We start from the raw sequence: 23,581 nt of genomic DNA on the forward strand, positions 1-23,581 counted from the left end.
CGTAAATTACTGATATTTTATCAATATAGAAAGGAGATCAACAATTAATTGTTATTTAAACGACTATGTCGAAGAAGCTTAAGTTGGCCCGGAATACATGACAGACCTTTGATCCTCCTGTTGTTTTTCTAGCCTGTAGTCTGTTCAATTATTTGGCAGACCAAGGCCATATTAATTATAGCACACATGCTTATATATTTTCCAAATCAGGGTATTTCTGGGATAAAAATTATTTTATAGTTATTTATTTAATTGAAAAAAAGTATTATTGTAAGACTTCGATAGTAGAAATATATTAAATTACTTACGTATTTCTATTGAATCCTTCTGGAAAATTAGCACTGCAATGTGAAGGAACTACTCTTAGTAATTACTTAACGAAGTTGGTAATTACGAAAATGGCCATGTTCCAAGCAGATCAGAGCTTATTCTGGCTAAATCCTATTTCTTTAAGTGAGACTTTGTAAAGAAATCTTAGTGTGACTCGATTGTCATTATTAAAAAAAATGTTATTACTCTATAACGGTAAAAAGCCAATACATTATACAATACAATGAATTGAGTAATTTAAAAAGAATGAACTTCACTAATTTATAGCATTTAATAACCGATAACCTCATAGAAGAATAATAAAGTAGTACCATTGCAAACATAAATGTAACGTGTAATATATATATATATATATATATATATATATATATATATATATATATTAAATAGTGATATCAATTATATATTAATATAAACAGATGAAGTAAACAGCATAATATTATTTATGCAAAAACGTGAAACATAGCGTAGGCGAAGCATCAACTAAGAGCCATAATCCGTTTTTTATAAATATACCATTATTATAAAATTAGTAATAACAAGAACAAAACCGTACATAAAAATTGAAAAATCAAAAGCACCTACGGTATGAGCGTGCTTACGTAATTTATTAAATTAATACTAAACAGAAGTCCAAATATTTTCCTAGTGTTCCAATTTTGAGTGACCTTTCATTAACTTCTGGATTAAAATACTGATCTTCGTTAAAGTATTCCTTTATTTTTATGTAGTTCACGAAGAGGATCATTTTTCAATGAACAATGCTTAAGATTGTTGATAGAGTTTCTTCAGTAGTCTAACGAGAACTAATTAATTTTGTTCTATGTATTTATTGAAATATAACCAATTAAAATATTTTACAATAATGAGTATAAATAATGTATTATCAACTGTTTGTCGAATTTATTGGCACATAAATAAAGGAGAAAGTTTGTACATAATTCTTAACACAAGCAATTAGTAGGTGAAATAATTTAAACTGTAAAGTATATACACGTATGTTAGAATAGGGTGCCACTGTTGAAGATTGCACTGAAGCAGACAGGAATCTGCAGAGTACAGACTTTAACAGCACGACTGAAGTATGTGAGGCGGAACTATATTGAAGCTCATACTCTGCAGTATGTACACATAGAGTAGTACCAGCTGTATCGTAGGCAGTAACTGAATACATTCCTTACCAGTGATATAGTAACACTAAGATACTGGACCTGTGCTAACTCGTTGAGTGTTATTTTATTTTTATTAGATTATTTATAGATTTATTATTACTTTATAGTAAATTAATTCTATTTTTTAATAATTTCAACAGATAATTACACAATATAAAAAACTAACAAATAATAAAAGCTGGGAAGATATTTGCTAGATTAAAACTGTGAATAGTAAAAAAGGCTTTTAAAACCATTAAATAGAAAATATATAATAACAGATCATTCTTATCGACTAAAATATTATGATAAGGTAGAAACCAGTTTATCTAAATTTATAACACAAACCTTATTTCCTGGGAGAGCCATTAACCATATTACGTAGGGGATATGTGACGCAAATATTGGTAACCGACGTGTGAGGATTAAGATTTTTCGTCTAATTTATTTAGTGAGGAGATTAAATTTGTTTATTTAGCCTACTACTTATTTTTAGCGGGTCTACGAAAATAGCATTTTAAAATTACTTATATCTCTATTACTGTACACTAATTGATTTGGTTTTGGAATAATTGAAAATAACTTATGAGAACGCACATTTACATAAATTATGTGTTAACGTTACTCTTAATTTTTGCTTCATCATTAAAGAGTAATATTGTCTTATCATCAAAGTGGAACGGCAAAACAATGTTTAAATCTTCGTAGAATTTTGTTGACGTTCAAGTTACAACATAGGAAAATGAGATGAAGGTATTACCATTACATAAACGTAAGTTACATGTTTCAGCTCAGATGTTTCTATTAGATATGTTACAAAAGCGATTGGTTTTATAAACAGTTCTTATAATGATGCTTTGTGCTTCGTTTTTATGTTTAATTTTATTGCTTATTTTGTTTTCATGACAGTATATATGAATACCATGGTTTTCTGAAAATGTATAATATTGACAATTTATTGTAAAGGAAAATATAAGAATTCTCGTTACAATGTTATCGTAGCTGCGACTGGGGGAAAGATGGAAGGAAGATGTACAGACGTCACGTTCACTACATTCGTAACTGGGAGCCCTTGATTTATCACACCGCTAAAACACAAGTCCCACAGTTTAGAGTGGCATATCATAGAGATGAGTTTATTTGTCATCGTTATTTACCACTTCCATGGCCAGCGGTGGAGACGCAATGACGCAATATTTGGCTTCATGCATCTTCTGCTTTTCAAAAAGATCTAACCCTTTTGTTACGCCTTTCATGTAACGCTACGATGTTTTCACTATATTTCCGATCAATGGGACAAAATACGGGTTCTTAAAAAATATATAACATCAAAACATTCTGTTTAAGAACATTTAATTGAATCTTTTTAAGAACTATATTTCACTAATTGCTTCATTACTAGTAACGAAATCATAGTTTATATATTTTTCTGTAGGACGGATCAAAAGAACAGATTGTAAGATTCAGTGCATCAGTCTATCACTTTCTCCCTCAGACCACTACAAGCTATTTCTTATATTAATAATAGCAAATTTAGGGGCATCTTTTATTCCTCTCCAGGCTTTTTTAAACGATTTTCTATTGATCTATCGTTTTTACTGACATATTTATATAAATTATCAATACCAAAGGTACCGATCTCAAAATAGCTCAAAACCCCTTCCGACCGATTGCTGTGACTTCTGCAATATAACAAGGGTTCAAGAAAGTGGTACTTATCAAATTGTACGGTTTCCTTGTAATCCTTACCTGTATGGCATAACAGGCATCTGTGAATCTTACAGCGAGGGGTCAAACTCTGTTATGTTTATCGTACTCTACTTAACTTGGAAACGTGTAGAATCCGTTTTAACATATTTTTTATAATATGAATCGTATCTCGCTTCCAGTGATTAAAGTTCAAATATTGTAGAAAAGATTGGGTCTTATATTTTCTTAGATTAAGCATTTGATGCCTCTAGTATTCATGTTGGGCTCTCCCTTTTATTGCTTTGTATTAACGTTATATACATAGGTCTATCTACGCTCACGTGCATAATGCAAAGAAATAAAGGTTCCATTCAGATGAGAACAACTATAATGAGTTTAGTAATTGTAAAATGTACGGAAGGATCCACTGACATTAGAATAGTATAAAGACGACTAAGAGGATTCTAATTAATTATGATATCTGGCACCTGAATAAACATGTGTTTTAAAGAAGTTGTTTCTACACCAGTGCATTTTAATAAACTTTTTTACCGTTTCAGGAAAACGAACATTAAGGGGAGTCGGTTGACAAAAAATCTAAAAAAAAAACAAAAAAGTGTTATTTGCTTTTATTAATCTTTAGACTCTCCTGTTTAATTCGGTGCAATTTTTATTCAAATCGGCCAACAATATCACACTCAAATGTAATATAATGTAAATGGCTTCACCATATTTTGGCTCGTAAAATACATGTACTCTGCATCATTGTCACACATAATCCTTATTAAATGCATATTTATTATTAGGCTTATGTTGGCCAACCTGCTTTATGCTACTTTGAATATACAAGGTTGTCAACCCATCTGTTTACAGTCAGTTGAGATTTGACATAATCCTAATTGTTGTTTGTTTATTATTGTCACATACATTGTGTTTCTTGCTTTCATTCAGTCTAAGTTATAATATTTAGTTATACTGTGTAGTTTATTGTTTGTGAAAATGCCTAGAGCACATAAAACCTTCAAAAACAAAGCAAAGTGCTTTACAGGGACAAGAAATCCAGGTGGTAAAAAAGTAATTGTGCCTAGTGAATGTCAAGAACCAGAACCAAGTACTAGCCTGATATAAGTACTAGCCAAGATACCTGGTGTAAGTACCAACTAGCTAAAATAAATGATGAAACTTATGATCACAACAATCACAATCAAATTGTTCCTGTTGTCATGAAAGAGGTGAAACAAATATTTAGAGATTTATCAGCTCCATCATTGATATCAAAATGTTTGCACGGTGGTACTCAAAACCCAAGGCACTGAACAACATAATTTGGTCGCGAGTTCCAAAATCAACCTTCGTGATGAAGGAAACATTAGAACTAGGTGTATTTGATGCTGTGGCAAGTTTCAACAAAGGGAACATAATAAAATGTGAAGTGTTGAGCAAACTAGGGATCACACCTGCATGCTTTTGTTGTGTGAAACAATGAAAAACTTTGATGTCACCCGAATCAACAAAGCGCAGAAAGCTGTGGAAGATATCGAGAAAAAGTGTCGCCAGAAAGTAACTGTAGCTAAAAGGCATTTAGAAGACTTATATGAACAAGAGGAGGATCGTGACAACCCTAGTTATGGTCCTGGAATGCATTAAATGTTGTTATGTTTCTGATTAATGTATATGCAATCTTTAAAAGAGTTTTCTGAAAATTCTTGTTTTTCTTTGTTTAGGAACACGTTTCTCTAGAACCACTCAATATATTTTGATGATTGTTTTAAAATTTTGTTCCTTGTATATAGAGCAATGTTTATAGCACAGCAAATTGTTGTATGTAGTCTAATAATAATTTCAAAAAAAGTTATTTATTAAAAAAATTGATAAAAATTGACTTTTATAAAAAAAAAAATATTTTTAATATTTAAATTTATGCTATGGAAATTTGCTGTGCTGTAAATGTAGGTAATAAATAGCAGATTCAAATAAAACAAACCTTATCTTGATATATTTATTGGTTATTGAGAAACACGTTCCTAAACTTATTTAATTTAACATGTGCGCTATATAGTCAACCGACTCCCCTTAAAATTTGTATAGACTTCTTCGGGAATCGTAGCCCTGACAAAAGAGAGCCGTAGACTTACTGCTATGCTACGGAATATTGAAGTACGTATTTGGTAACAATATGAACTTTAAATGAGTTATGTTATATAAATTGCATTTACTAATGGTAATGTTAAAAGCAATTAAACACACTTATACAATGCCGTAATATCGTTCGAAAGTGACTAAATAGTGATAGTTGATGTTTAACGTAATTAAGTAGACACTTGACTTTGGAATAAAAGTAAAGTGAGGTTATTACAAGAACCCTTGGGTAATATTGCTTCAAAAATATTACATTTACATGAACAAAGCACGTCTGTTGTAGAGTGATGTAAATAGTTATGAGATGAATATTAAGTAACTTTTACTAAAGTTACGAGCAGTGACGAATTCCAATTATTAACTTTATTTTGGCTATTTGAAATTGTGTCCTTTGACATTGTAAACGCTATATTTATAGTAGCTGGAAGAAAGACAGACCTACTAGACTCGTATACGATTCAACGAACCTTTCTCTCTGTGACTATATTTTGAGAAAATAAACTAAAACAATGAAGCCAGGACCATTGACAATAGAATCTTAAATCAATATAACAAAAATAAAATAAACATTTTTGTGACAAAACGCCGTCTAGTGGGCAGTGGGTCCGTTTTTCACTAAAGGGACATAACTTACGATACTACTCTTAATTAGGTATATAAAAATTTATACAACTCGTACACTGAACCAAGCAATGGGATAATATTATAGCGAATAGGATTTAGAAAGCAAGAGCTTACCGTGTACAGTATCAGGTTTACAGATATTCATAACTTTGAAGAACTAATACAAGTGTACAAGCAAATAAAGTGAACTGGGTGGTCCACAAAGTAAGCATGCATATCATTTTAGGAAATTAAAATAATTGTAAATATATTTTATTGACCAGCACATGACATAAACTGAATTATATATTCTTGATCTGGAAAAAAAAACACACAATACTGTGGCAACGAAAAAATAGTCCATTCGAGCCAGAAGTGCTCATAAAAGCACAAAACCAGAAATAAGAGCTAAAAGCAAATATTTTTCTTATACTCTTAACTATAAAAACTAAAATTATAACAAGAAATTATGTATGAAGAACCGGGTAACTGCTAATATTTAATGGCAAATTATCCAGCAACCACTAAAGTCAGTAGGTTTTAAGGAACAGATTGGTTTTTTATTGGTGTTAATGTGATTTTTTTTATAATTTAGATACTTAAAATATCAAAATTAAAAAACCAAATTATTGCTTCTTTTATCCGATACAAGCTGATTGAGATGAATACTTTGTAAAATAAGACTTAGATGAAGGCATACAGTCCATATGTGTATTAATACAATAACAAATAATTACAAATAAATCTTTTAAAATAAGCCTGATCGAATTTGCTGCATTATGTATTTGTTAACAGTCTAATATAAACTTTACTCTAGAAGAGTTTTCTTTATGATAAAAAATTTTTACTCTTTCAGTAAATTTAATAAATAATTTTTTACCACACCGTTATAATTTTGAAAATTTCAGTAAGACTTTTCTTATTTACTATTTAACATTTCACCTACGAATTATTGATCATTTTTTCCTTGTGACCGTGTACAAGTCAATTTTTTTGAAAAGTTTCACCACAGTGATTAGCTTGGCCTTGAAAAATATTTGATTACTCAGATCCAAAATCAGAGATGCCTTAGAACGCGCGGAGACTGGCTCTCCCTAATGTTACTGCAACATTGCTATGGTAAAGTCAAATAATCATAATTACATGTATTTTAATATTTATATAACTTTATACAGATTTCAATCTTTAAACTGTAATATCAATATAGCAACCATATACTGATAATAACTTTTCGTTTTGAATACATACTTGATTACTTTCAAAGTCTGTTTTGTATATTTGATTATGTATTTGTTGTATTTATTATTACAAGTATACACACACGCTTTGTCTTAAACAGTAAATTGATAAAAAATATTTAGGAGCTTATCATAATCACATAACTACTATGTCATTTAAAATTACACTTAAACATACAACAAACAATAAAGACCTAGGCCTACCATTGGGTGAAATTTACCTTAGCAATGGTTGGTTTTATTGAATATGATGATAAATAATATTACGATTAGGGTGTGAAATAAGTACATATCGAAGACAATTTTTAGTCATAACCCTTGAGTTAGCTTTAAATGCATATCTAGAAAAAGAGCGATACTAAAAATGATTGGACATTTACAAGTAATATAAAAAATAACTATCATTAAAAAAAGTACATAGAAACTAAAGAGTAACATTGAAGCGTATGAATTTGATCTATTTGAAGTAAATAGACAATATGTACTTGTAAAATCTCATCTTTTGGACTACTTTCAATCACAGTTAGATGGGCGTAGGGGCTATGGGGTAGGGAAACTTACAATACGTTTTTATTTCACCTTAATTTGTCCTTCCATTCATATTGTAATACTCGAATGCTAGCACTGCATATAATAAAACCACATATATATTATCCTTATATATTATAAGGATATATTATCCTTATATCCATCATACATATTTATGTATGATTAAAAAATTACTTAAGTATTTTTTAATTGCATTTATATTTTATTTTCTAAGTATCATGCAGCTTTCTGTTTTGGAATTGTACCTACTGCTCGCCGAAAATAACAAAATCCCAATGAAATGACTGAGAAGAGCAGTTATTCGTATACAAAGTAGTCCAAATATACGATGCCTTAGTAGTCTTGAACCTTTTAATCCCAGAGTGAATAAAGCACTATCTTAGGCCTGGAGGAACCTATATTTCAAGTTCCATCGGCCCTGAATTGTCCGTAATGAGACTGAACCTTTATTTTATTGTAGAGTTAGGAGTTTTGTGATTGTATAGTTATTATCATTAATTCATTAAAATCGCTTCATTCTCTTCCGTGATAATTCAATTAAAAATACGCAAGTTATATATTCACCTGTTTTCCACAGGTCTGGTTACAAAACTGTCCACAATACATTTAACTCCTCTTGGAGTGATTAAAGATGTGTATATTTTAAAATTACAGTTAGGTTTTAAATGTAATAATTTAAATCTTCTTGAAGGGCACCTTTTAAATGAGTGCATTAGCGTAGCAATAAAGTAAAATACAAACTCACTGCCAGGATTACAGGTCAATCCTGCTAGACGGTGATGGCTGGGAATATGTCGGGAGCAGATATAAATTGACAGCTCGATATGATTCCTAACTGTTTTATTTTTGTCCTGAGGAAAATATATACTTTCCCAGTTGTTTTGTCTTTAAAAACTTTAAAGAGCAATATTTAATGTCGGTATTATAGTTGTTACTGCCGTTTTGTAGTTTTCGTTTTAGATTCCTCCCGGCCTAAGGTAATGATTTATTCACTCTGGGATTGTGGAACATACATTATGTTGAAACTGTCATTAATAAATATATTTATAAACTGTGAACATCCCATTTTCAGTTTTAGTTTAAAATTAAAAAATATTTATCATTCAAAATGCGTTAATAAAACAACTTGTAAACAAGTTATGATTATAAATAAGTAATTATAACTAGTGCACATCTTCCGGTTTATTTTCTTGATTTATTAATTACAACTGAATTTTTTGTATTGAAAAGGCTTAATTCCATACCTTACAATATGTATTCCGTTCAGTGTAACAATATTGCAATTCAACATCACATAACCAATGATAGGAGCTTAACTCCATCAGTCCGTTATTTTAGACAATTTTAAAATAATAGTCTACCTCTCTCTTGATCTTCAATGTTTTTTGTGGTATTAAAGTCTCCTTCCCAACTTAGTTTGAGGATGTCTACATTCATCACCTTTTTAAAATAGGTCACGGAAATATCCACGGAAACATCCTCAGTTCTCACTTCAGTCAGGACATTATGCTTTGCACGGTAGAGTAGTTTCACACATCAGCACAGGTACGTGTAAAGAGCATATGAACGAGTATGAGTATGAACGATCAAAGACATTAGTTATGCTTCGTTGCATGTGCGTTTTTCACTGACAAGACAATGCAGATGTGAGCTAATTAGTCTTAATAGAGCTAACAGCGACGTTTTGGCTTCCAATGAAATTATTCACTTAGTTAAGTTTTTGTCTTGTGATAAACACCATTTATATAGTAATTTTTGCAGAAAATTTATTGCAACTGTTATATAAGTCGCTTTAATTTTAAGATTTAGTAATAATCGCTAGGAATCGCTTTTAGAAAATTTGGTGTGTCTGAAAAAAAGAAAATAATATAAAACATTATATTTCAAAGAAAATACGTGCATCTTACAATCTTTTTGAAAGGTCATTCACAACATAATTTCACTTACAACTGATGCGTTTACACCTCTAATGAAACCGCCATCAAAATAGGCTGTAATTGTTTGTAACAAGTTTAATTTAATACAATTTAATGCGGCTGAGTGCGAAAGAAACTCATAATGGACCGTTTATGGTACCACGCAAGGAGATAAAGTGTTCTTTTGATATATAACGGCCTAATTCCTTGTATTATTCTCTTTCAAGTTGCAGATCCTATATAGAATTACTGATTGCTTAATGTGTTTTATTTAAGGAAAATTAAAAAAGGTATTTTGGACAGCTTCATATTGGCCTTTCCCAGGGTTTCTTACTTGTTACTGTTCTGTTAGTTCTGAAATTTCATAAATAGACTCTGGAATATTTTTATACGCCAGTAATATTTAAACTGTGTCCAGCCTTACATACCTCAGTTGTTAAAACCCAAATGTTCCGAGGAGAAGTAGAAGTAGAAGGTGCTGCATCTCAGGATGTCCATTATTAATGACACTCAGCTATGATTATTTTTTCTTGGCATATGTAGCTGAACACAATAAAAATTCAGAATACTTGCAGGTCACTTAAGATTTATCAATTTCAGGTCATTTCTAAACGGCAAATGCTAGATTAAGACTAGTGTTAATTACTTACAATAGTTAGTAGAATCAATTAGAGAAGTGATCGAAAATGTCTTGTCCGATAACCGCTCTGTTTCCTAATTTACTATGCAGAATAATATGCTTTCCTCTTCTTATAGAATAAAATGGCTTTTTTAACAATATTTACCCCTGTGCATTACCCAGTGTAGCTGGTACGGCGGTGATCGTAGAGAATAATAGAGTTAAATATTTAGTCTTCTTAGAACTAAATCGCTTTGTGAAATAAGACATATTTTATCTTTTTAAGTTTTAAACTTTTGTTTTTAAATGTGCATATTAATCAATCCATCACACTGGTGAAGCCAACTGAACAAAAAACATCAGGGGAGCATTAAACAAACGTATTATTAGATTCAAAAGTCTACAATAGCAGACTAGATAAAACTATCCCTCCTTACAGAACGATTCTTATTTGTAATTTAATATATTATTTACAGCACTGGTCACACAACTTGTTAACGTGGCCAGTTAAAATTCTTAACAATATATATGTATACTTTTTATTGTAAGCATTAATACTGTGATTTAAATTAAATAATTTGAAAATATTAGATTACATAACAGTTTATATTATGTGTTTCAAAATAACGATGGAGTGTGTAAACAAAATAGACAAAAGTCCATTTAGAGTGATAAACTGCAATAGCTCTTTGTCTGCTCTTTAATTTAGTGTTTGTAGCCTAGTCTGTAATCAGCTGTTAGGTTCACTTTGACGCGTAGATAATTAAACACAAGCAACAGCTGTTACACAATCCACGCCGCATTGTCAATATTATTTGTTTCTCGTTAAGATTACGAGTTATGTAATAAAGTTATCATGTTATGGAATTATAAAAGAGTTATTTTATACAATACAAATGATTTATGAACCCTTTAAGGGATCTCGTCACGTTTTTAATTAAAAACTCGTCAAGGATCGTGTATCTCTCAACTAGGCTTAGTACTCACAATAAGATTCTTTTCGAAACTATCATCACAAAACTACGTTTACTGACGACCGTCATCCGGATGATGATAATTCGCTTGAAACTCGTGTGATAAAAAAAATTAAAATATTTTTCATTTAAATTAAACCTCATACTCAACATCGTAAAAGTTAAATGATTACTCTTTCTTCTACTTGGCTGTCTCACAAGTTGTGTGTCATAATTTTGTTACCTTAAATTCTTTTCGGCTGACGTATGTGAATTAGAGTGCATTGACAATTGTAGGAAAATGTATTTTACATCCAAGAAAGAAAAGAATCATACAATATTTTTCAAAAATTACCTTCCTTTATCAACTTCGTATAAGAAATGTTCACTAATTGTGTCTATCTTTCCATTATTAAAGCGACTAACGCTCTAGAATCAATCGTGACGAGACCGTCTGAAATGTTTTTCCATGACAGATACTGCAATTTGGTATAATCCTTTCGTTTGGTATTATTGTAAGATGCTCCCACTGGTGGTTGGAAGCACTCGTGATCAGACTTGGAATATTCATCTCATGTAACGGATTCCAGAATGCATCTCATTTTTCTCATGTCAGCAACATCTAATTCATAACTACAGTTAATATATAAATGCTTAAGAAGTACATCGCTTGGGATCGCAATTCCATTGTTTTGAAGGATTTAGCATATTTTCGGTGCTGAAGAAGAGGGTCGTAAACCACATACAGAAGAACTTGTAAATAATAAGAAGTTACAGATCGAAATGTGTGTCTGAGTCTGAGAAACTGAGAATGATCAGTGGACCTCATCTGCTGGAACGTATTGAAAGTGTAAGTGACTAGTAGTGAGTAGTAGAGATAAGTGAATAGTATATAAGTGACTATTGGTGACTATAAAAAAGTGATTATTAGTGACTAATAGATAAGTGAACATTGCTCATTTATAGATAAGTGACTATTCGTTGATAATAATGACTGAAAAAATAAACTTGTCATTGAAGTACAATGTATAGGTCAAGCATTGTTTTTCGTTCTATCACTTGGAGATTGAATAGTTCGTGTTCAACCACATACAGTTTCTATTGATAAGTACGTTATTATAGCTTCGCTTCTTAGAGAAGTTATACGGATTCTCTAAGGCAGCTGTAATAATTTTTATAGGTAGAACCAGATGATCACCAGGGCTTCATGGGCTGCATGCAGTCACATATTTCGTCCACCGATCCTAAGTGTGAGGATTTAATGTATAAAAGGTATCAGTATTACCGGCACCATCATATTCTGCTTATCAATCTTTTCCTATCTTACTATAATCATTCCCTTTTATCATTTCTGATCTGACAGTTGAAAAAACAGCGTTCTTTCGAAGACTCAAATCAATGTGTAATTAATATATTGAATTAGAAAAAACACCTCAAATTATTTAAATAGTCTAGATCTTTTACTTTAGTAGTTTACGCGAAGTACAGGCGCGCTACAGCAGAGCAAGTTTGCGGAGTCTGTTAACATGGTTTAGCAGTAAGTGATTTATGAATCTCACAACGAGGTGTTAAGTGCCGGCGTCTAGCACGCGCTGCGTATTGTCAGACTCTGAGACTTATATTCTGTTTTTAACAGACTCTGCACCCAATGTCAATAAATTTAAGGAATTATCAGTTGTCTTGAAGATAGAAAATTTGACGAAAGTTTGGAAACCCATATTTCATTGCTGGAAATCTCTCTTCTTCCATGGTAAAACATAAATTTCTGAGAGTTTTATTATCAGTTTACTAGGAAGATTTTGAAAACTACCGTCTACTATTTTGAAGTAAAAAGTAAATTATCTTGAACAATGTATCATCTTACGTAAATTAGAACATACATTTGTTTAAAAAACGTTAAAGTTTTATATATTAAGTACCACAATTTTAGTTTTATACGTCCCCATAAGCATTATTTCAAGTTTTGTAATTTAAATTGTTATATAGAATATTTATTAATTTAAATTTAAAACTAAGATTTCAAGTTATGATGTGTTTTAAAATATTTCTTTCTAAGTAGTGGGGTACGCCTTTGAAGGAGTTTTTTTCCTATTTAAAAACAAAGTTCCATGAAATGCTATACGTTTATTTATATTATTAGATCGCAATAATTACTATATTTCTATTTACTTTCTAATTAAAATTATTATATAACATTTCCCTGTTCAGGACCTAATTTAAAACTCATTAATTTGTATGGTAGGATCGTTTACTCATTATTGATATTTATTAATTAGATTTTTTTCCATGGGTTTTCTAGGTAATCCTGTACAACGTAAAGAGTGTGATTAATAAGATATTCGTGAAACTTTTCAGAAAGAATTTAAATGCCAGGTGGTTTTTAATTCAGATGGTAATATGAATTTTAAGATTATTTCCTTTGTTTAAAGTATATTATTGACTATTAAAGGATTGAAAGAATTAAATGGTTTAGGACATTTCACGTCATTATGAACATACAAAATGTACGTAATAATATTATACTTTCAGGATTAGCCTATTACGGATGGATATGTATGATTTGCTTATAGGAAGCACTCCAAGTTAAAATACAAATAACATTTGTGTGGTGAAATAACAGGCTCTATTATGCAGCTAATTGAAATTACTACAAGATTTAATTTTTAGCGAGAAAATGACTCTAAAACATGCTATACAACAAACATTTCAGAATATTAATATCTCAGCTTTAACCTACAGTTGGTTAAGCTGCAGCCAACCACGTTACAGCTCCAACCCCTTCAAATCACCTGCACCTTTGTACTGTATTATGTAGGTACAACGTGACATACTTTATTGGCAATTCCAGTTTAACATTTGCTGACTGAAGATCGATGGCTGGCTCTCTATAGCGACGCTGAGATATTGGAAGAATTCAGCTTGGTTAACAATGTTTCGAGGTGGTTTAAACCGAGAAGCTCAAATAATGACATCGGCTAAGTGGGCCTAGGAACTGAAATTGATTATATGTTTTTACATTACTTACGAACTCTTCAATGTCATATATCTTGATAAAATTGGTGGCGTGTAGTCACTATTATTAATTAATTACCTGTTCTAAGGATTCGCTGTCCGCAAGTCGATTGCTAAGATAATTAATACGATACTAATGTAATCAAGACGGTCAATAATTAAGACACACACACATACACACAAAATAAATCATGTCACTCTAGTATGTAAGTAGTAAATCTAGTAATGTAATCACAATTGTAAATTTTTAAAGAATGTTGCTGGTTGAATTATTGTTATGTTTACGCATATTTCTGATTATTTATGTGTGTTGAAGTTTGTTTCTTTTTACAAATCCTTCGATGTTGAGTGGAAGAGGAGGCTCAAAATAGCTCTAATTTTGCCTCAAAATAAAGTCCTTTACATTTCATTTAATTTATACCCTGAATGTAATAATGTAACCACTTTTTATATTTAACTGTTTATTACTGTCTATGCCTATGATTTACTATTTTCCTAATTGTTTGTTAACTAACTTGTATTTTTTACTTATTCATTGTTTTGTTAATTATTTATATTTAACTCTGTTGGTTATTTAATTATATAAGTAAGTTTTATTAGTGTTTATCTCATACTCTTTTTTAACTTATTTAATTTGGTGTGATTCCCTTTGCAGAATAAATAAATTAGGTATCTAAAAACTTAACATACAAAGACGTGTTCTAAAAGGAGAAATTTTTACCACAGTGATATCTGAAATAGAAAATTTAAACATTGAAAGTGAAAACGGGCTAAATCAATTTGCAAATCTATGTTAATCTCTACAGGAATCGAGCTCGTAAAGAGCTATAGAGCTCGTGGCCTTACGGTAAAGATCAGGTATATATTATTTGATAAAAATATGAAGTTTAAATTAGTTTTATAATATAAGCTTATTTTAACTGTAACTTTTGTAAGGTAAGAGTACATAACTTATAACTTGTTTATATGGCAATCGATATAGTATTAAAGTAATACTCTGGTTTATATTTGGTTATTGGTTGTAAAAAGAAGAGTGAGGTAAAATAAGAGGTATCGTATTTGATCTAGTTCTATACTATTTGATATTTTTATTAATAGGATTGCGATGACTTCTTTACACCATCTTCACGAGTAATCATTAATGAAACGTTTTCTATACCAATAATAAGATAAGTTAAATTAGTTAGAATATTTTAATAAATGGTAACTATTAAACAGTATTGATGACATCCATTTTTTATGTTCCTCGTAAGCAAACTAAACTTAAAAAGTTTCATAAATGTTCGGGGCCTTTGTTCTCATAAATATTATGGGACATCCGAAAATTTTTCACAGTTTGTGCATTGTACAAGATTATATTATATAAAAACACATAAAAATAGAAACTCAATTGATTAGGTGTAATAAAAACTTATTTACAATATTTCGTAATTTTTCGGATCTTTATTAAGTTTGGGGTCAAATGAGCGATATAAAAATATAATTTTTTCATGGATCATGTGGTGGTTAACTATAATGGCATATCAAAAATACTAACAAATTAGCGATACCTATTTCTTACTTTACGTCGAGTTCCTTAATACTCCTTGATATCGTAAATTAATGACGTGATTGTAATCATGTCGTTGTACGTTCGTCCGCCTGTGTAAAAAGTAAGTTTCTACAGAGTTGAAACTTGCACACGAATCACACTTGGTAAAAGAAAGAACTAAATTGATGTAAGTAAAGTAGGCAAATAATATAACAAACAGGAATAAGTTTAGTATCATAAATGGCAATACCAAAGTAATAAAATTAAAGATAAAATAATATAATGTAAGGTGAAAACAAATATAATGGAATTAATTATAACAAATATAATAATACATATATAGGACAATAAACATGTAAATGGAGTATAAGAACTATCAGTAATCAACTAGGTAACAATAACAAGAAATGAATACTGAATGTATGACGGCAATCAAAGAAAACTCAGAACACAAACAAGTAATGGTCAGAGAACTACTCTGCGTTATGTGTGCCAATAGTAGACACTGCACTGTTCGGTAGTCAAGACCAATATCACTCAAATCTATAGCATTGGATTGTGTTTTTAACGCAATTCTGATAGTGAGCTCGTCTGGCACCAATAAAGAAGAAAAATAGTTTACAAACAAATTTAACTACATTGGCATTGAGAATTTGTTGTTGAATTTTTTCAAACAAAAATTGAATTTTCCATATTTTATAATGCACAGTATGGGATTATGAGTCAGATCTGAGCTCATACTGAAGCTGATAAGAAAATCAACTAGATGAAATTAAAGCTAAGCAAGAAAATATAGTGAAAGAACTCGAAAGGAAATTAGCGCAGAAGCAACTAGAGAAAGAAAGAGAACAGCAAATACAGCTTGAAGCCAAACAAGCCGAAAAAATAGACAGAAAAAACAGATCCAAGCTCTATCCTTTGATGTGGATGGAAGCGAGGAGAAAGAGGAGGATGATGAAGAGGATAGGGATTCTGACATAGAGGAATTTCCAGTTTTGAAGAAAATTAGGAAAGATCCTGATGTAGATACAAGTTTTCTACTCGATAGAGAAAGGGAGGAAGAAGAGAATCGGCTCAGAGAAGAGCTGAGACAGGAATGGGCAGCCAAACAGTCGATATTGAAGAGATTGACATCACATTTAGCTATTGGGATGGTTCAGGACAGAAAAACTGTCAGAATGAAGAAAGGTAACTCAGTGTATCGGTTCCTACAGAGATGTCTGGAGCTACTGCGAAAAGAGTTTAGTGAACTGAAGACGGTCACTGCTGATCAACTCATGTACGTTAAGGAGGACTTGATTCTTCCTCATCATTACACCTTGTATGACTTTATTGTAACGAAGGCTCGAGGAAAGAATGGGCCCCCTATTTACATTTGACGTTCATGATGACATCAGAATGGTGAGTGATGCCAGTGTGAAGAAAGAAGAATCACATGCAGGTAAAGTGTTACTGCGTAGTTCGTATGAACGGAATAACTAAAACATATTGGTCTAGCTGAAAAAAGACGTATTTGTAAATCCTTATTCTGGAGTTTTTACACGTCAGTGGTGCGTACTAAGCTCTTTTAAAGGAAAAAAAACCAAAACCAAACTCATTGATCTCTAGCGAATTGACCCCCAGAACTCTTGGTTGGAAAATTGAAACTTTAACCTTAGGATATGGTGAGGTTCTTGATATAAGTGGTTCTATAGGTAGTTCCACAATCAAGGTTTAGAGTTGAACGACTTAGTCTGCGTTCAGCCTATTCACGACACAGAGAAACTATTTTTAGAATAAATTTTGAACTTTTATAGGTCTTATTCCGTAGTCTGATTCTAATTTTACCATCTCTTGTTTTTGTTTACAAAAACATCAAAACAATGTTTTAAACGCTTCTTGAATGAAAAATTAAAACCTATCTTGTGTATATTATTCGTCTTATAATATATGTTAATAAGTTATAAAAAGCCATTTTTTACTAATAGTTTTCTTTTCCTATGCTTACATAGTTTTACTGAAGCAGCTAAGATATAAGGAAGGTTAGTTCCAATATCGAACAGTAGTTGGAGACAAGAACTGTGCCAAGTTGGCAAGATCTGACACAATACAGTCCGACTGGCGTCTGTGTCAATGGGCTCAGGTTGTATTGTGTTGCGGCAAATAAAATACAATCGACCATTTCCACCGGCACTTCAGGAATAATAAGTACTTCATCAGTATTATTAGAACACCCGGCTAAAACATCTTCACATTTATAATAATATGTTCAACAAAAGGAACTTATAACTATATACTACGTAAATACCGTAGTACGTGGTATAATACTAAAAAGTATATTAAATAAATAAACCGGAATAATAACTCTCTCAATGTTTAGTTTATAAGTAGCTTAAATTTCTCACCTCGTATGTTAAAACTGTTTGATATATGTGGATAATTTTATAATTTTGATTAAGTTGTGGGATTCAAATTGAACTAAAATTGTAGTCTTAGTAAGAACGTTGGTTAAGTATTAATAGCAGGTTAAAATAAATGATGACTGTAGGAACATTTACCGACTACCTCCAATATCTTTTATCAATATAAATTATCAATTTTAAATTGTTTTCAGAATAAAGCTGTTCAAAATATTGTTACCCTTCCGCTACGCATAGTCTCGAACCGGATCTCACTTACCGGTATAAAATGCTCACGATTAAATTTGGGGGAAAATATTGAAAATAAGTATACACCATTGATTTTATACGTATTAAATTTCTGTTGATTAACTTGCTAGATTTTGTATTATATACACGATTTTTGTCATGTATTTATCACGTATTATTATAAATGATTTATTCAATATTTAATACATTTATTAATTGTGTTACTTGATTAGCCTTTCTATAGTTAATTTCCTAGGTTGCTGTTGAGAACTATAGATAACGCATGTTGAAAAAAACAAAAATTACGAAATAAACTGACTTAGAAGAGCAGTTAGTAGGCATATACAAAAAAAAAAGCAAATGATTAATTTCTCTGGAGGAGTAATTAACACAGTGAAATCATCAGGGAGTCTCAGAAACACTAACAGCCTCGTTTGTGAGATTTTAATGCTGTTTGATGATACACAACAGCCCTTCCTCTGCTAGCACATTTACGTAATAAGACCCTTAAGGTTTAATATACCGTTTTGTTTTTCAGAACACATCAAACACACATACATGAGTTTACTTATTTCATGTATGAAATATTTCATATTCTTATTGCATTCTGTGAAACAATAGTATTGTTTTTTTTAATTTAATTTTATTAATTTTATAGTCAATACATCTTTGTGTATCTAACATATTCAACGTTTTCCCTATTTAAAGATGATTTTGTATACCTTGCTATAGAACTCTGGTGAGCACAACGTTAGCGGTATAGGTTTAATTATTGAAACATTTGCTGTGTGTAGATAAATGCTTCCGTAAATAAAAAAACAGCTTTAAAATTTTGTTATATTGTCCAATGGTAAACAGTAATAAATAATTTTTAGTTCAAATTCAATAGGAAAAACACAGTCGAAAACTGATTATAGAACCTTCAATGCGCTGTGATAACAGCCCGTGGTTGTGTGTAGTATCAGACTTCATGACCTAATATGTCTGCTAGTTGTCACAATTAACTACACTTACACCGAGACGATACAATCTCCATTACTATTTGTCATACTTACAGTTGTCAGTGTACACCATTAGTATAAACTATATTGAGGCAGTTACTTACTGTTATTTTTTACTTTGCACAAAAACCTAGCTAGGATAAATTAAAAAGTTTTCTTGTTTAAAGTAAGGTTTCCATCAATCGTTTGTCCAGAAGAGTATTAATAGGAAGTTATAATAGTTAAATATAAAGCGATAATAAGTCCATGTTCGTCCTGAAAACCTGCAGACGATTTAAGGTGTGGAAGGGTGAAGTCTCACTTAACAATTTTCGTTTCTAATGTACAACGTTTTGACCTCACTTTTAATATTTAACAAATACAAAATCATATGATTGTAATATATATATATATATATATATATATATATATATATATATATATATATATATATATATATATACAGTATGGTAAAAAAGTCCCGGAAAGGTTTAATATATTTTTTACCAATATAGATAAAGTAATGAAACTTGGTATATCAATAATAGCCATAAATGTCTAGTTTTTTAAGGTATTAAAACTTTTTTATCCCTTATGGGGGACGGCCCACGAGGAGTCAGACAAAATTCTTAAATAGCAGCATAGGTCGTGTTTTATATCAAATTAAAGGTCTTAGTTAGTAGAAAAAAATTGCCGCAAACCGGACCTCAAATATATATATATAACCTAATATATATATATATAACTAGTCTAATATATATATATATATATATATATATATATATATAACTAGTATAGTATACTAGAATACTAACAACTACTACGAAAGATTAGGATTGTGATTTATGGTCTGACTCTTAGTTCCTGCTCTATTCAGTTTGATAGATGTGGAAAGTTACAAACTCGAGAGTTACTGTAATAAAATAACTTAAAAGTTTACTTCTTACTACACTAAAAGTCTTAGCGTAATTACTACTGATAGGAAATTTACTAGACTTAGCTAATCCCAGGATCTTCGGAAGGAGTAGATTATTATTAATGGTCCAAAACTTAGCTAATATTCATTTCCGTGTATTGTAAAGTACTGAAGTTTTGTAATAACCCTACTTACCTTTGACTATAAACTCAAATCTACATATTAGTTAACATTAATCCATTAAAGTAATAAATAAAAAAACGAGCTTTCTGTACGTCATTAGACTCAACGGAGCTAGATGGAAGCCGGTGGCTACCAGTTGTGTTGGTGACTGCGGCTGTCTGGACAGAAAGTAGATGGAAAAAGGTGACTATCACAACTACAGGAACTGTGTGGACTACTATTTACAAACTCTAGAATGGGAGTATAAAGAATTAAAACAACAGATAGATAGTATATCCAGCTTCTCCACTACGGAAAACCCTTCCTATGCAGGGTAATAAGAAAGACTTAACTACATATTCCAGTGAATCATGTCAAAAATAACCCCTGAGATTATTGATGTCTATTAAAAGAAGCCCTTATCTGTATACTCCATCCTGCATCAAAGCAGCAGGTTAAGACTCCCGGAAGAGACATTTCGTGTTAGCAGAACGTACCGGATGTCAGTGTCAGTACCACACTTTAAGAAGAATTTTATTTTTCAATGTTATTGTGGTTGAATATGGTTGAATATGGTTAATAATTTTGATTAGATTGTAGAGTTAATTTGAATTAAAATTGTATTTAGAGCTTGGTAAATATTATTAATATAATCAATTATAAAATACTACGACAGCAATATAATTTTACTGACCACACCTATATCTGATATCAGTGTTGAGTATACTTAATTTTGAACTTTTTTCAAAATATTTTTGGCTGTTCTGCTCCACCGCGTCGAGGCTAGAACCGGATTTCACATATACCAAGCTTGAAGAGTGAATATTACAAAAAAGGTTCATCAAAGAGCTAATACCTTTATCTACAATGTATTTTGCCACTGTATTTTATACAGGAATTTTTTTGAGTACTTATTAAATAGTAACCTGTTCTTCTGTCTAGTAACAATTATGATTAAATTGAGGAAAAAAATCATTTGAAATAACTATAACTATAATTATATAGATTTCCGTCGATTAAAATTCTCGAATTTGTAGTATAGTTACAAATATTTTGATTATTAAATATTTATTAAATTTAATAACTTTATGATTTTATTAGCCTTTTTATATTTCATTTCCTAGTTTGCTGATTTAGAACATTAGCTTATGACTGTTGAAAAAACAAAAACCGCGAAATAAGCTGACTTAGAGGAGCAGTTAGTCGTACACAAAAGAAGAAAGCAGAGGCTTAATTTCTCTGGAGGATTCATTAACACAGTGAAATCTTCAGGGATTCGCAGAAATACTAACAGCCTCGTTTGTGAGATTTTAATGCTGTTTGATGATACACAACAAGTCTTCTCTTATAAGCACGATTTTGTTGTTTCTGAAATAAAGATTTTTTTTATGTAAAGTTTTGTTTTCATTACTCTTCAGTTTAGTATTTAAAAACTTTTAGGAAATTTACTTGCGTTAATATGAAAACGAATTATTTTACATTCCTTTTCTATACAATACTGTGAAACAATACGGATTTTGCTCATAACACATGTTTTGAAAAATGAACTATATAGTAATATTTATCTCTTATTAATATTTATATTTAGTGCCTAGAATAAATAGAAATTCAAGCAACTCTCAATCTGACAGTTCTTAGCAAATTTTCTCTATTAGTCGTGTATAACAATAAATCGTAACCGAGTACATAAGTTAATTTCAAATACAAGCTCAAATAATGTCAAAGAAAGGGAAAAAATATCTGAATGGAAAGCCGTAACACGGGGTGTTCCACAGGGCTCTGTTCTTGGACCCCTATTGTTCTCAATTTATATTAATGACGTCACATCTATTATAAGGCACTCTAAGTTTCATCTTTATGCCGATGATTTACAAATTTACGTACACTGTTCGCCTGATGAATTGAGCACATTTATGGTTCTACTCAATCAAGACATTGAATCAATTGCTTGTTGGGCAAATAAACATGGGCTGAAATTAAATGAAGACAAAACGCAGGCAATGGTATTGGGAAACCCAAGATTGATCGACCGTTTTGGACTTCAACGTTGCACCAAAACTTGAACTCAATAACCACGTACTAAATTTTCAAAACAAATTAAGAAATCTTGGTCTTACTATGAGCTCAAGTCTTAAGTGGAATGACCAGGTTACGATAACGTGTAATAGAGTATTTGCTGGCATTCACAGTTTAAAGCGTTTTTGCTTTATATCTACCATTCAGTGTCAAGGTTATGCTGGTTAAAACTCTCATACTGCCACACTTCAACTACTGTGACGCTGTGATCAGTGACATGACTGTTGAGCTTTCGGATAGGCTTCAACGTGCTCAAAACTATTGTATCAGATTTATTTTCAATCTCAGACGTTATGAGCATGTGACTCCATTTTTCAAACAGCTATCGCTTCTGAAACTTCAACAACTTCGCCAACTTCACATTCTTTCAACTCTACATTCAGTTATCAGAAACAAGTCACCTGTTTTACCTGTCCGAAAATTTCAAATTTATTTCCGATATAAGTGAGCGACCTACGAGAGGGGGATCCACGTTACTCTCAATTCCTGTTCATCGATCGAACTTCTTCAGTAGGTCATTCACTGTTCAGGCATGTCGCCTCTGGAACTCTCTTCCTGATGATATTCGTATTATAGAAGGTCGGGCTCGTTTTGGGGCGGGGGTCAGGGACTTGTTGCTGGGCGGTCTGTAGGGGTGGCGGATGGCGGTGCTCGTGGCGTGCTTGTGGTCAGGCTGTGTGTTTGAGAGAATGAATGTAGCAATAACAAGAAACTATTTAAAAAGTAAATTGTTAATTTAAGTTTTAATTTATCTTTATTTGAAAATTTTCTACATATTCAGCTGATAAATTTGATTTTTAATTATTACATAGTAGTATATATTTTGGTTAAATTTAAATTTAAAATGGAATTTGTTATAGTTTTAAGGTCATTAAATGTAAATATGTATATATATATCTGTATATTATGTGAGGTTGAGTGGTAGAGGAGGCTAAATAGCCCTAACTCCGCCTCTTGAATAAAGGCATATTTCATTTCATTTCATTTCAAATAATTAAACACAACCAATAATTGTACTTTTATTTAGTATACATAGTGTACCAGATATACTACATATAGTATAAATGGAGATTACTTCTAAAACCAGTAA

The 23,581-nt window shown here is 31.1% G+C and overlaps 1 pseudogene; it reads left to right on the plus strand.

Annotated features, from left to right (window-relative positions):
- The window catches only part of LOC124371170, a 99,367-nt pseudogene extending 82,155 nt beyond the window's left edge, over positions 1 to 17,212 (plus strand).
- The last annotated feature ends 6,369 nt before the right edge of the window (positions 17,213 to 23,581 follow it).

The sequence above is a fragment of the Homalodisca vitripennis genome, unplaced genomic scaffold (genome assembly GCF_021130785.1).
Source record: "Homalodisca vitripennis isolate AUS2020 unplaced genomic scaffold, UT_GWSS_2.1 ScUCBcl_993;HRSCAF=4032, whole genome shotgun sequence".
NCBI lineage: Eukaryota > Metazoa > Arthropoda > Insecta > Hemiptera > Cicadellidae > Homalodisca > Homalodisca vitripennis.